General features: G+C 30.5%; 1 protein-coding gene across 3 annotated transcripts in view; it reads left to right on the top strand.

Annotated features, from left to right (window-relative positions):
- Positions 1 to 3,550: 3,550 nt before the first annotated feature.
- LOC130901278 (plexin-A4) overlaps positions 3,551 to 15,628 on the top strand; it is a 267,727-nt gene continuing 255,649 nt past the window's right edge. For all 3 annotated transcript variants that reach the window (XM_057812546.1, XM_057812565.1, XM_057812512.1), the window contains exon 1: positions 3,551 to 3,973. The gene's annotated coding sequence lies outside the window, so the exon portion shown is untranslated. The remainder of the gene's footprint in view (positions 3,974 to 15,628) is intronic.

The raw sequence follows: 15,628 nt of genomic DNA, 5'->3' as shown, positions 1-15,628 counted from the left end.
TCAAATGTAGATATGTCCAAGATTGTATGAATAATGACTAAAATTGAACTAAGGACCGGACTAAGTTCGAAACAATAGGGTGGTGTAAAATAAAATATATGAACAACTCAGCCAAACAAAAGTAAATAATAATTGAAAATCGGCAAAAAGTCTGATAATAGCTGAAATTCTGTAATTATAGAAAACTTGTGGGTTTAACACACCATCTTACATGTTATCATTATGAACGATTTTCTGGCAAAAAAACTCAATAAACCTTTTCATACAACCCTAGTACTCTGAAAATAAGGATTCGAATTTTATTTCCTCACAAAGTTATGAAATTTATCTAGTTTATTGAAATTATATTGTTTCTCCTTTTCTACTATAAACTTCTCGCTAACTTTTTGTGAAAAACGCTTTTATTTTTTGTTAATGATAAAGTGAGCCACTTAGCGTAAACTATGAACGTTATTCTAGTAAATCCACAAAATGTGAGTTTACAAGTTCATCTAATTTATTTTTTCGTCATTTCAAGTAATCCCAAAGATATCTTAATTTTATATATCGTCGTTGCACCTCCAAAAACCGTTATATGCATTTTAGATCATTTTGGAGGAGACACAAATAATGTTATTACCAAATTATTTTTCACTATCAATATACAAATAGGGAATCATTAAACAAAAACGATTGACAAATTTTATTGGTCAAGCGTTATTCTATTCATAAATCCAGTACTTTTGTAAAGAAATTATTTCATTATTTGGTATACACATAGCGGATTTGGATATTTTTTATTTGCACATAGTGTTTTCGTAAACTGAAGAAGCATAAGAAAGTAATATAAAAAATCATTTTTTATCATTTATTTAAATAAATCAAGAAATTCATTAAAATCGATAATTATCGTCAAACATAATATTAGAATTGAAAAACAAAGTAAAAATCATTTGTTTCACATTATACTTTGACATTTAAATTTTTAGCTGTTCTTGTACAATTTTTTTAGAGGATTGATATTGTGACTAAGTCTACGTTGAGACAGGAGGTTCATTCATCGCTCTGTCTGAGTTTGTAAGAGAATTTATCATTTTCATAGAGAATAGCCCTGATATTTACATCTGTTGGATCAGATGTCTTTTTTGTCTGGCCTTATCGATGAGAAATTGCTTGAAAGGCTCTCAAAGTCTTTAAAAAAAGAGTAATTCACTTGGTTTATCGAATAAGGCTGTTTAGATCTCGCCTGTCTTATTCTGCTTACATATTCGGCGGGCGTAAAAATAGGAGCATTGAGGTAATGTACTAATGATGAATGTACAGAGTCTACTTCTATCATAGTATGGCCTTTAGCGAGTTTGATTTGTTCAATTTTAATTGCTGGATTTAAAACTTTGTAATCTGCTGTAGTTCTCACGAGATGAAACTGTACCATCAGATTCATGCCATACATAACAATGCGCGTCCTTGTTATTATTTATGTTTGTAATATTGTTTATATACTGATCATTTCGGACAAGTAGAACGCTTTGCACATCCATTGTGATCACCTTTGTATTATTTGAGCACAATGAGATCGCATTCTGCTTAATTACACAGGCTTCATCTTTCTTCACTGTATGAAGATCATACTCTGTCTTATCGATACTATGGTGAATTCGACACAAGTATCACATTGGTCCTTCCTAGGTTTAAAAATCGATATTTTGTCTTTGTCTAGGTGTTCACTGAATAATTATTTATACTGCTTTGTTTCCATTTTCATCACAACATCACATACTGAGATAGAAGCTCTGCAATAGTACTTTTGGTAATAAATAAAGCCATTCTATAATAGACAAAAGCATCATTATTTATGTCGCTAAAAAGAACTACCTACAAAAGGCATGTCTTCTTTAAATTTCTTGCTTCTCTCTGTACTTCATTTTTGACAATCCTTTTTAAATTATCATAATTTTGTCCTCGTACACGCAGCATTTTATTTTCTTCTCTTTTTGATATTTTTCTTTATTTTTTTTTCTATTGCCAGAATTGTTAGAATCACTATTGGGATCATGTATGTTTTCATTGTTATTTATTCCATCTCTTCTAAAATGTCTCTGTCACCATCAATATTTTCTTGAACTAAAATACCAATTTCAGTGGATTTTCTATCATCAATATTATTGTCATTATTTACATAGCCATCACTTCCATCTCTGTACAGATAGATAGACCCCTTAGAACAGATACTATTTTCAAAAGCTCCTGCAAATGTTTGTAATTCTATACCCAGGTCTAAATTATTGAGACTATTATTTAGTGTGTCATTGTGACTTATGCCACTCAAATTTTGAAGTGAGATTTCTGTCCATATGTGTGAATATTTTTTTTTCACAGGTGCGTTTTCGTTGTTTGTGTCATAATTTGGGCTTAATGAAGTTTAAATTCTATTTTTTAAGACTAAGTTGACTGTAGAACGTGTTCTTGACTGGGCTTTCTTCATTTTGCAACTGAAAATAACAAAGAATTTTTATTCGCGAAAGCCTTAAACTATTTTCTATAAAATTATTTATTAATTTCAAATCCTGAGCTATTCCTATGTCATTTTATTCGCGAATTCCCGCGCTAACCTAACAAAATAAATACGAAATTGGTCTATATTACGTATTAATACACTATTAATTATTCTCTAGTCAAATATAGTCTTATAATCGTAATACAGTAATCACTGAACCAAACAAAGCTATGCGGACGAAAATATCAGAAAACAGCCATTCGGAAAAGTAGAAATCCGCTGTGTACTATGCTTGCACATAAAGAATTACGGCGCCCAATTCAAATGAGTCAACGCTAATTGCAGAAAATAATCATTTTCTTCACCTAGCGCCTCTTGAAGACACACATAGGGTGATTCATATTTTTGTTTTCGTGTGACAAAATGCTTAGAATTTTCACATTTAACTGATTTTTAATCGACGGAGTTTGATTCACTATATTTTTTTTGGAGGCGCAACGATATGTATTATACGTACTATGAAGAATAACGATTTAGGTATTCATATTTATCCATTTATAATTCATGCACTAGAACATCTATTTGTTAAAAGCGATCAGAATATCAGCGAAGTGACCATACCTATTTTTTAAATCGTAATTAATTCGGAACATACTGTATTATAAAAAATCTACCACCAAGAGAGAAAAGTATTGGAAGGTTTAATAATCATTTCTATTCACTTTTCGTAATCGGTTTTCTTCTGATGTGTACGAGGTTCATGGAATATTCTATTTTTTCTACTATAGAAAATTTATTATCTAACTTTCAATTCTTCTCGATGCATTATCAGTTTAATAGAACAATGTAGTAGCTATACGCAGTCGAAAATATGAAGTGAATATTTATTTCTAATCATGTAACAGTCTTTTAATAAATAACAATTTTCTGAAAATGGCGGAATCCTTTCTTTTCATCCCCCTTTGACTCAAGGTCAGTGTTATAGACTGTGCAGTAGATCCATCAAAAGATCATGCTCGGCGAGCGCGTGCGTATGCTGGGGTGCTGGGTGGGGTATATACCTACTACACCACTATTCTAGCAGTCTGTGTACTGAGCCGGGCGGGTGTGCAGAAGTTTCATAACTGACTCAATATTACTAAATTTAAAATAATAACAACAGAAAATATGTAATTAATGCATGGCTCTCTTATAATTTGTGTGACTCTATCAATAGCATCAAGAAATTTGCATAGAAGAACATTGAATAACAAAGCAATATGTGTTGGGTCAATTCTAACCTCTACAAACTGAAAGTGACAGAATGGCAGGTTACGAGTTTTCTAATGAAATGTAAAGTGGACTAAATATTCATTCGAAGTATTTCACGAAGAGCTCAGTGAAATATATTTAAAACCATATAACTGCTTCATTTACTATAATTAGTGGAAAAAGTGGACAATACTTTCTTGCAGATTGAAATGTCATGTGAAAAGTAAACAACTGGCCATTATAAAGGTGCGTTCTTGTCTTATGTGTAAATTAGTTGTATGATTAAGATATTTTATGTTATTTGATTCAGATGTTGTTATGTTAGGCTTTGTATATGTGTTGGGTTTGTAATTGTGAAAGAATCTAGTTGAAGTGCTTGACCAGCTCCATCACTGACACTTTATAATGGAATCAGGGACTCTCGTTATTGGTTAGATATAATGTGAGCTAACATCTGCAAAAGAAATATTACCATGAATACTGATGCTTTGTCTATTACAGTTTATTTTTAAAACTACAATTTAAATAATTTCCTATACATAGAGATTTTCCAATGCTACAACTGCCAACATTTTTTCTAAACCAAGAAAAGGTTGAAAATATTTCATTTTTTAGAGATGGAGTCTCTTTCATAATCAAACAGTAAATATTTTTCCTATGATCAAGCAAAATGCATTTATTATATTATGATAGCTGTAATATTTTTATCAATATCCAAAATAAATTATCTCTAATCCACTTGAAAAGTAATATTTATATTCTGGTTGGATGCATATTTTTTTAATGCACAGCATGTTCATGTTTTCACTTTTTTTTTAATTGTCAAAATCATGTAAGTATTTAAACGTTTTAATTGTTGCATGATCCTGGAAAAAATAGTGTATGTCATGTCACCTAGAAAGAAGAACAGAAATCTATAAAAATGGGTACAAACATTATACAATTTATCTTAGGTATAGCAACTATTTGAAACTCAAATATGCTTATTCTGTGAGGAGCACACTGAAACATGTGTAACTTATAAGTGCCATGGAACAAGAAGAATATGTCATAGCATGTCAGCATAACCTTCAATGTTTGAAAATTTTTATGTTAGGACTATGAATTTTTCCTTCAAACTATAATATTCAAATTGAGGCATTAAAATAAATGGATCCAACAATAAACTTGAAGGGAATTTACAACCTTCTCAGAATGAGTTTCATTAAATATTCACTTAATTTCTCATAAATATGACTGAAACTAGGAACAATAGCTTTGAAACGCTTTTCTGACTTAGGTACTAATATGGTTATTCTAAGGATACATATAATGTTTTGTCAAACAACATAAATTGTATACTTATTAGTGTGGGTAGGATAATATTAGCCATAATAATTTACTTACAACTTAAAATTGCAAACAGGCCCTTAACTACTTAAGTTATAATTGAAAGATTGCTGTACAGGGTATATTAATTGTTCTGATACTTTAATTTTGGTTTTAAAGGAATTGTCTAAAGGTGAGAGCTCTTTTATTTAGTTGGAACTATTTTGATTTACATCATAAAAAATTTCACTGAAGGTGGTCCCAATTTAAATTTGGTTATACTAAGCTGTATATTATAAAAAAGTTAAGTAGTAACACTTACTTAATTAAAACTTCTAGAATCAAATCCATTGTTAGACCTATTTTAAAAAAATTAAGAATATTTTACAGTAATATATACAATTGTTGATAAAAACTGTTTTTTTCTCGTTGACTGGAAACAAACATTGGTTTTGGCAATTTCAAAAACAAAGTGAGCTGGTGTTAAAGTTTTTCCAGGCCAAGTTATTCTAAAATGCAATACATATTGGGTATATTATTTTTCTTCCAATTAAAAAAAAAGATGGAGTGTGAGTATTTTATTAATAGATATTCATAATTTTTCATTTTGGTAGGATTTTAATCAGTACCTATGTTATAATTTACAAAAATATAAGTGTCTAATTTTTATGCTTTCATTAATTTAATACTTAACTTAATTATTTATCAAAAATTGCCCATACCACTGGGAGTCAAAAACGTATTATATATGTATTATTTGTCCAAATCTATAGTATCACATTTTGAGTAGAACTTTTCCAAATGTAATATTAAACTAAAGAGTGACATATTAATCAACATTGAAGTTTAGTACTTATGGGATATTATCATTTTGCTACAAACTGGTGTTTCTAAGTGATATTTTTATTTTTGGAAAGAGAAAACAGTGAAACATACCTATATCACAAGAATAAGATGGTTGTTTAATATAAATGATTGTCGTTGAATTGTTTTACTATGTTTCCCTAACAATTATTATGATATGGATTCTAACTGTACCACATTAAAAATAAAAAAGTACCTGACTATCAATTATTATTCTTACTACTGAATGGATTCCATAATTTTGTCACCAAAAGAAAAACCATCAATATAATTATTAGCTTTATGTATTTTTTTTTCTCAAAATCCACCTCTATGAACTTAATCAGTTTCTACTTCCATATTGGAAACAACAGTATTATTTATACTGTAAAAATATAAAGTAGCCCTGCTGCTCTTAAGAAAAGTATTAAGAATTGCTGTTGGCCTCAGAATTACTGAACTTTTTCTACTATAAAACTTTTACAACATCTCCAACTTCTTTCTTGTATAAATTATGTTGTATCTGTTAAGAAGTAACCAGTCATTCCACTCATATAAAAACATTACCTACTGTTGGATGCCCATAAGGTATAAGAAAAGGAAACCTGAGTTGTTTTCTTTATTTTCTATACAGTATCAGATTACTAGCAATTTCAGGAAGAAATACTTTATCTGTTAACTTTTGGATCTCAGTACATAGACATGCTTTCTCGGCCAGTCTCTATTATTAACAAATGCCACAGCCACAACTGGAATATGGTTTTTATTAATATACAATTACCTATCAATCAGTAACCTCACTAATTTTTATTCACAAAGGATGTGTGTATATATCCACATTAAATAAATCTATATATGTCGAGGCATAAAACTAGGAAAGTAAGTAAATTGACTTTTCCATTGAAGAATGGTCACATTTTCATTGAAAATATTTTCAAACACAGTTTAGTGTCAGTAGTATTTACTTATTACTTATAATTTTTTAGAAATATCTCCTAGTTTATGATAATAATTTTACAATTTATTGCTGTAAGACAGAAAACTTGAGCTTTCAGTTCCCAATTAGAATTAGAATTTGGTAGTTGTAGTACTGATAAGAGGCACGTTACAATCGTGTCATCTTCTGTTCAGATTAGAGAGGCAAAATAAAAAAGTATATAGACGAGTCCTGCAAATTATAATCGAAATCTTCAGATGCATTTTTTTTTGTAAATGTGAGTCAATTATCCCAACCACCGACATGTTTTTCAAGGGAGATATGATTCAATATAAATGCTTCACAAATAAAAGTGCTCTCAGACATTTAAAGTGTATGCTTTTCAAATTGCAACAGAATGATTTTAAAAGAGATATTCTTGTAAGTCTTCTTGTAAGCACTAGATACTTCAGATACATTGTTGAGATTTGAAGTTCTTCAAGTTTTATAATGAATTTTTAATCAAAGATGCTTTAGCAATAGGCGTGGATATATTTTAGGATCGATATCAGTATGTAAGTCATTAAAAATTGTGAAACTTCTTCAAGAGCTCTAACACGGCCGTGAGAACAAATCATCATTAAAATTTCAATAGGCTTTTTCAGGCAAAAGTACCATCAACAACTATTGATTTCTATATACTTGATAGTTATCGAAAATCGATTTCCACTATTTAAGTATTGTCATCAATTTATTAACAACGAATTTTCACATCTAAATTACTTCTATTGCTACCTATGTATTTTTCATTTCTGTTATTAAACTTAATGACGTAACTCATAGAATAAGTTTTTTATTTTAATTTTGGTGGTATTGAACCTTTCTAATGCATGAACTAACACTTATTTACAGATTTAAGATTGCATTAATAGTTGATTGATTAAGATTGTTGACTTACAAGCTTCAACTATTTTTACACTTTTTTGAAAAAGCTTGTAAACCCCCAAAAAACCTAGAAACTCGCGCGTATACGTTGCCGTACTTTTATTATTGAAATTATTATTTCCATTGCCGCTTATTCCAGAGTTTTTTAAATTTGTTGTTTTATTATACTTATCAAGGCAATATTCCGATATATTATATATATTTTGACATACTTATTTAGGACAGACTAATTATTTTATAACTAAATCTTTCAATACATTGTAATTGGGTTGATTTTTAAATTTCTTATTATTCAATTTTCGTAGTTTTTTTTTAAATAAGGAACCATTTGACCTATTCCTTCTTCACTTATGTCATAAGCCATTATGACATTAAAATTTAATATAGTTGGAGAGTAAAGAAGCTACTTCTTTGTAAAAGAAAAGCAAACTATAGTAAAATTAAAATTTTACTTACGATATGAAAATGAAAATTCATCTTTCATCTACTAGGTATTTTCTTGGTTTCTGAAAATAATGCTCTTTTGTCCCATTTGCTTTCTAATAAAAGTCATAAATGTTGTCAGCTCACCTGAAACTGATTTTCTACTCTTCTATTGAGTACGAAGTTTATTAGGAGAAATTAAATTGGACAGAACTTTGTTCTTATTTACATCTTTTACTTTTTTCAAAACAGTTTTGGTACATTTGATACGATGCGCTTTAGCTTGTCATATTCAAAAAACAAAACAATGACGTTTATGGCACTGGATACGGTTAAATAATTTTCAAATATCAATCCTTGTCTAATTTTCTCTTCAGAGGATTTCTGAGTTCACTCTTTAATACTGAAATACTCTCAAACCATCATATTGCCATCACCATATATAACAGTTAAATTCAAATATGCTTCTGTTGGATATGAAAGTTTGAAATAATATTGTTTCTTTTTTTTACAGTTTTTACACGCATTTGCCCTCTTTTTCGGTCGAATTTAGCCCTCCCTCTCAGCGTCAACATCACCTTTTAGCCTCGATAGTTTCCATCTTTTGATAGTTGTAATTGGAATGGGTGTTTGGCAGTTTAACGCTGTGGCATTTTTTACAATCAAGCTTCGTTTTAATTGAAAACCATTGATTCTTCACCCTCTTGTGTCATGTTCGTTATCATACTCCCTCTAAATTCTACCTGTGTTGCTCTGCAGTTAACACATTTTAATAACAAATTCAAACGTCAGTGTTGAGAGACCGTATCAGGCAGAATACTGTCGATTGTATGCCATTGTCTTCTGAGAGATGACTCATCGAATTTTTATTTTTATAAACCAAACATAGCACCATTCCGCTATATCCTCTATTTTGATTTTCTTTAGTTTTCTGTTAAGAGTGTAGTTTTCACCTTAAAAAGAAATTTCAAGCTACTTAGAAGTTGAATGGACATTGTGGCACTCTCCCTGTAGGATACAAATAGCAAAAACATAAGTCAAATAAGTAGTCAAAATGTTCAGGATAGAGATGGTACGACACTTTCTCTACGCTAGATAGTTTTCGCCATGTTTCGGATGTCATCCGTGAAAATTTTATGTAAAACTAGTATGCAATATTTTGGATGAAACGGTAAACCATAATTGGTCAATATCATGTTAATTTGCTGACACGTTTTGATGCCGAACGTCCTCATTTGTTGAAGACAAGAGTTGTCTTCCATCACGTCAGTGTGCCTGTCCATTCGTTCGCTATTGTTTTGGAAAAATTAACCGAACTGCGTTATGATTTATTTCACCATCCGCTATATTCACCTTATCTGGCTTCCTTTCACTACTTTCAGTTCCCTTCAACTTCAAAAAATGGTTTAGTGGCAAGCGATTGCCGATTGATGATGGCAGAGACAAACGCATATTTTGTGGAACTTCCGAAATATTCTTTAAATGGTTTGAAATAGAAACTTGCTGGGCTAAGTGTGTAGAGTCAAAAGAAGATTAATTCGAAAATTAAAATATTTTTTTTTTCACTACTGAGTACCTTCAATTCATTGAAAAATCACTTTAATTATCGGTTTTTATTAGATAAATAAACTCCTATATAAAATGTGTCATTTAAATATGACTGTTTTGTCATTTTGACAGCGATAAAAAATGTGCATCGTTTTTTATCGCCGATAAAAACGCCTGTTCCTCTTTAAGATGCGTCTCCATTGAACAAACAATGGGGAAACAAGTTTGTCAAACACGTTGATTAAAGTGCAGTTTTAACAAACCTTTCTTATTTCAACAAACAATATTTTCACCACACAATTGCGATTCGACATGAAACATTAGTCAGTTAGGTTATGTCGAAGAATGGGTGATTTGAACCGCTGCCGTCGTCTGGCCTGCATTGCAGCAGCTTATATTTTAATGGAAGAACTTCGTTCTCGTCGATGGTGGCAGAGACAATTGTTTTTACGGCGTTATGAATATAGTGGTGATGATTTCCGAAATGATTTGACAGTCGGGTGTTTGTTTACAAATTTTACGAGAATGTCAAATGGGTATTTTGAATGATTAATATCGATGATAGGAACAGTGATAAGTAATCAAAATACTAATTTTCGCCAAGCAAAAAGATTACAATATTAGTCGTTTTGGGGAAGTTTCGACTCAACACATATAGAAAAAGCAATCCCGCAATCCACAAAAAATACTAAAGCGTCAATATGGAGACAAGAGTTTTGTGTCAATTACGAAATTACGGAAATAATTTCGATACAAAAAGTAGTAGATATATTGAAGGATTGGGCTTATAATATAAAAAAAGAGGAATGAAGAAGATTATAAAGAATATGCAGTTAAATCAATTTGGAATTCAACTGCGAAGATGATTCAAGAAAAATATTTGAATGAATAGAATAACAAGTTATTCCAGAGAAAAGAAAAGTAAGTTCTGTTGCATTGAACAAGAAAGATATAATAAAAATGGTAAAATTGTGAAATATAGACAACCCAGAGGGATTACAAAAAAGATTCTTTCATATAGCTTCTTATGAATTAGCTTGGAGGAAGGAGAAGCTGCAAACTGTAGAATTTACCATTTTAGGGAAGAAAAAAATTAAGATGAAACTTCAACATAAAGATTTGAATACAATACAATATTTTCAAAGACGACAACATATCCCATATATATAAAATTATTGTTACAAAAAAGAAATGAAAACATAACATCTCCCTTATGGAGAAACAAAATTTCTAAATGTTGGTATAAAAATGTTCCACTGGGTATTAATACGATTTCTATTTGGACCAAATATTCTGCAACTAAAATTGGACTCGACATTACAAATAATGAAATTACCAATCAATCGAACCGTGGTTAGTACAGTTTCCCAGTTAGCCAAAGCAGGAGTAAGTGACCAACAACTTATAAAGATAATGGGACACTTATCATCATCTTCTATTAAACACTACCTCCAAATTGATCCTTAACATCATAAAAATCTTATTTTTTTCTTACGAGCATCGAGTGAGAAAAATCAAAATTAATATTCTACATGTGTGAATACCAGAGAAGAAAATTTTGAAATCAGAACATCAAACCAAACATTTTATAACAATTGTGTGTTTAGTAATTGTTTCTTTATATAATTTAATTGTATCAATATAGATAATTATTGTTGTTGTTCATTAATATATTTGGGTTTTTTCGTAAATTTGGCTGACTGATTGGCAAAATTATTTCGTTACAAATTTATCCGATAAAAAAAGCTGTTGTGTTTTTACTGTTGATAAAAATATCAACTGAATGGAAATAGTTTCCAGTTATCTCTTCATGTTGGAAAATACTCTGTACAGTGCTTTATATAAAGATATTTTCATTTCCTCTACTAGCTACTCCTACGTCAATTCTTGTTAACGCTCTTTTTTTCCTGTTCTTTTATTTATACATTTATTTTTTTTTGGTTTGTTGAATATCTTCATTATTTCTGTTTTTTTGCATGTTTATCTGCAGTCCATTTTGTTTCATTTCCTAACTTCTCGTTTATGTAGATTGGTCTCTGTCTATTATATCCTATGTGTGTTTTCTCCCCTTCTTTGTTTACTTCTTTAGATATTTCGTTCATGATTAAAAGAAATAATAACGGACTTTAAACCGTCTCATTCCTCTGTTAGTCACAAAACTACTCGTTATCTTCCCGCTAACTCGTACAACATTCTCTGTTTTCTCATATAGATTCTGAAATATGTTTACAATTGTTTATTAATTTTTTTTTATTCCTTAATATATTAAATCGTTTTTCTCTGTTTATACCATCGATCGCTTTCTCCAAATCAACTGTTTCAAAATAAATCGCATTCTCTACAAGTTTTTCCAATCTTATGTTGATCTATTGGATCCAAATGTTGCCTGTGGATCATTTAATGTTTTCCATCTATCTTTAGTCTATATTCAATCAAACGTTCAAATATGTTGTATATAGTATAGTATATATATATATATATATATATATATATATATATATATATATATATATATATATATATAGTATTTAGTATAGCTGCTACTATAGCCGCTTCAGTGTTTCTGTTGTGAAATGTGGATCTTTAATAATGCATTTGCATTGAGTTTTGTTACAAGTTAAAAGAGAAAAGCGTTTTTTTCAAATCTGTTGAAGGTGTTAATGTAATACTAACTTTGAAGCCTGTATGAGTGGTATAAGCACATCAAAAGTCGATTTGAATTAAAAATGGGGAACGGTCGAGTCATTCTTCGCGCAGAATAACAGATAAAACGTGCAAAAAGGCGATAGACTTGTTTGTTTAAACAGGCGTTTGGCTAGTCTAGAGTTTTTAGAAACGATGCTGAAAGATACCTGAAAATAGCGCAACGATCATTTCACAAGTCTCTTTTGTTTCGTGAGTTTTTGACCGCTAAGTCTTCCTGTCTGTCCACATCCTTCTTACTCATCAGATTTAACAATAATCCGAAAAATGTGCTAAACATAAAGTTTTTTTTTTCTAATTAAGAGAGCGTAGTATAGTCTCAATTGTTCTCAAAGAGATTGCGAAACGAAGTATGAACAAAGAGACCTGAAAATGGGTCCAAGGTTTTCTTCTTTATTTTATCGCACCGTGCTTCCAGTTGCTTTTAATTGAGAAGTTCTTATCTTCTTGTCTATGACTTCTCGCAAATAAAGATTTCCTGTAAAGGAGAAAGTTTTGATACACTTCCTGACATTAAAAAGGACATGACAAAGAAAGTGAAAGTCATTCCGAAAGAAATTGTTCTAATTATTGATTCAAAATTAGGATGAGTTCATTGCTATCCAAGGGCAGTACTTTCAGGGTGTTAGGGTCTAAGTTTTATGTACTCTTCTTACTGTTTGTACTATAAAAATTTACTGTTTTTTCCATCACATCAGTATTAAAAAGAATTTCATGAAAATTATGAAACTAACTTGTATCAATATAACGAAGTAGTGATTGTTGAGATCTGGAAGAATGGTGATCTACCTGCCAACTAAGACCACAGGTCAAACAATGGGTCCGGATAATGGAGAGAAAATAAAAATTCGGCATGCCACCTATCGGGAGGCAACGGCAAACTACCAACAGTACTGTGCCGCACATAGATGTTTGATTTTATCATTCTAGATCCTTTCTATCTGTGGTAAATGAATAGCACAACACGGCAGAGGTGACAGCGCGTGATGTAATGATGAACTTAACTAACAACTTTTGATGGGGATGCAAAATAAAAAAGAGCAACGCCTTTCCTGAAAAATCTCTAACGTGTTGTCAGGGAGAATACCATATTCTACTGGAGGCATGCCTTATAGGACAAAACTGAAATCGTTGACCAGAAAATATTACTCAGAATAAAAAAATTTGCATTGAATTTTTTTGTTAAAAAAAATATAATTGTGAACTAGACTGATGAATGTGTTAATTAAAACCGCGTATTTATAATTGCCAAAGAAATAAAACAGATAGTGAAATGAAAAAACAGGCATGAAAATGAATACAATGAGAACATTGAAAATAAAAACACGAAGAGGTTTTAGGGTGTATAGTAAAAGTAATATTAAATTTGAATAGAAATATCTGGTGTAGAAAAGTAATTTTTTTTCGGATTATCATGAAAAATTACAGTTCTTTTTTAATTACCTCGGTCAGTTATAATTCGTCCTAAATTTTCAGTAAATTCGTACTTACTCTATATAAAATTCAGCAAGAATCATCTGTGCAACTTATACAGGGTGATTCACTAAAAAGTGTAAATATAAAACGTGACTTCTTTTGTTTCTTCTATAAACCATTAGATATTTTTCGATCATAAGAGGTAAGGAATGTAAGTATATTAGTATACATTGAAATTTTGTTAAGATAGGGAGAATTTTTTCCTTCCTACATTCTTTGCCGCTGGACGACTTATTATTTTAGTAGAATTTTTCAATTATGCAAGAATTTTTATCTAAATTATTTACTTATGCTTCTAAATTTAAACATGGGACTGCAACATCACATTGAAATCTGAAGATGTGTTTCATTAAGGAATAAAACGTTTTATTTTGCTATTTAATGTTGAATATCAATGCTTACGGTTAAAAATATTAGAACTTCAATAAAAAAATTGATGTAATGTATCCTGTGGAGAATATCATATAACTGTTTTGGTGTAATTGTTGGCTATGGTTATTTTGAAATGCACAGTTTTAAGTAAAAAATGTATGGGGGTGTATGAAAAATTTCCAAATTCACCAAAAAGAAAAAATATGAAGGATTAAGGTCAATTCAAAAACTTTAGGCTCGATTCTAGGCTGACGAGCTGGTTCGCGTTCGACATACATTAAACAAATTACGAAATGTGATTTATAGACAAAAACGCATTCGCTTTCAAGTTCGTGCTGGAAGAAGGCCAATTTTTATGTTCGACGCTCGCGTTCCAGCGCCTAGCGCGGCAGCAATAACTAAATTCAACCATTTTCGGTTTATTTTCTTGTTTTGTGTTATTTGTAGTTGAATAGTTGATGTCGTTTCCTTCTAAATTTTACCAAAGCATAGAGGCTTAAAATTCCAGTAAATGCTGCTACCTGAGCTAATACTAGGTTTTCTTGCTCACCAAATGTCATTTAAAAAAAAACGTAAAAAATAACAAATCTAAAAAATGTTGAATCGAAATTTCAAAGCAAAAACCATAAAGGATTCTTTGCAAATAAAACAAAAGAAAAAAAAACATTTCAATTCCAAAGTATCTATATAAATGATAATGGTAGTCAGAATCTTCTGAACTAGAATCATCATTTGATTGAATTATGATGGATTGCAAGTGATACCACATACTCATCTTATTCTTTGATAACATGTTCAACACAGTTTTTCCGCTCTTGGCGGTCTACTGCTATAACTTCCTTTACAAGTTCTACAACCTCTTTACTCAGTTCTGGAGACTGATTACATTTTCGCAATTCTGGTTTTACGTTTGCCCATAGTAACTCTATAGGGTTAAATATGCAATAGTAAGGAGGTAGTCTGAGAAGAGTATGACATTCTTTGTACAGCTTGTCAATATAATAAATTTCCTTTAACTTTAGACCTTTAATAACAGTAATCAATTCTTTGTTTGTTGGACCTTTTTTAAGATCGCTGACAGGAATAGGAATATTTTTTCAGACATAAATGCTAAAATTTGAGCTTTGTTACTACTACTATTTGGTATCTTAAGGAGTGAGTGGTAGGATACGTTGTCCATAACGATTACTGATTGCGGTGGAATGTTAGGTAAAAGCTGTTCATCAAACCACTTTTCAAATAATTCCGCCATCATATCTTCAAGATAATCAGCTGCAGAGTTTTTAATTTTTTTAGCAGATATTAATAATTATGCGTTTCCCTTTAAAACACGGCCCATTCAAATAGCAACTTTTACTATTGTCAAC

Source organism: Diorhabda carinulata, chromosome 1 (genome assembly GCF_026250575.1).
Source record: "Diorhabda carinulata isolate Delta chromosome 1, icDioCari1.1, whole genome shotgun sequence".
Taxonomy (NCBI): Eukaryota; Metazoa; Arthropoda; class Insecta; order Coleoptera; family Chrysomelidae; genus Diorhabda; species Diorhabda carinulata.
This window is presented reverse-complemented; position numbering and strand designations above follow the sequence as displayed.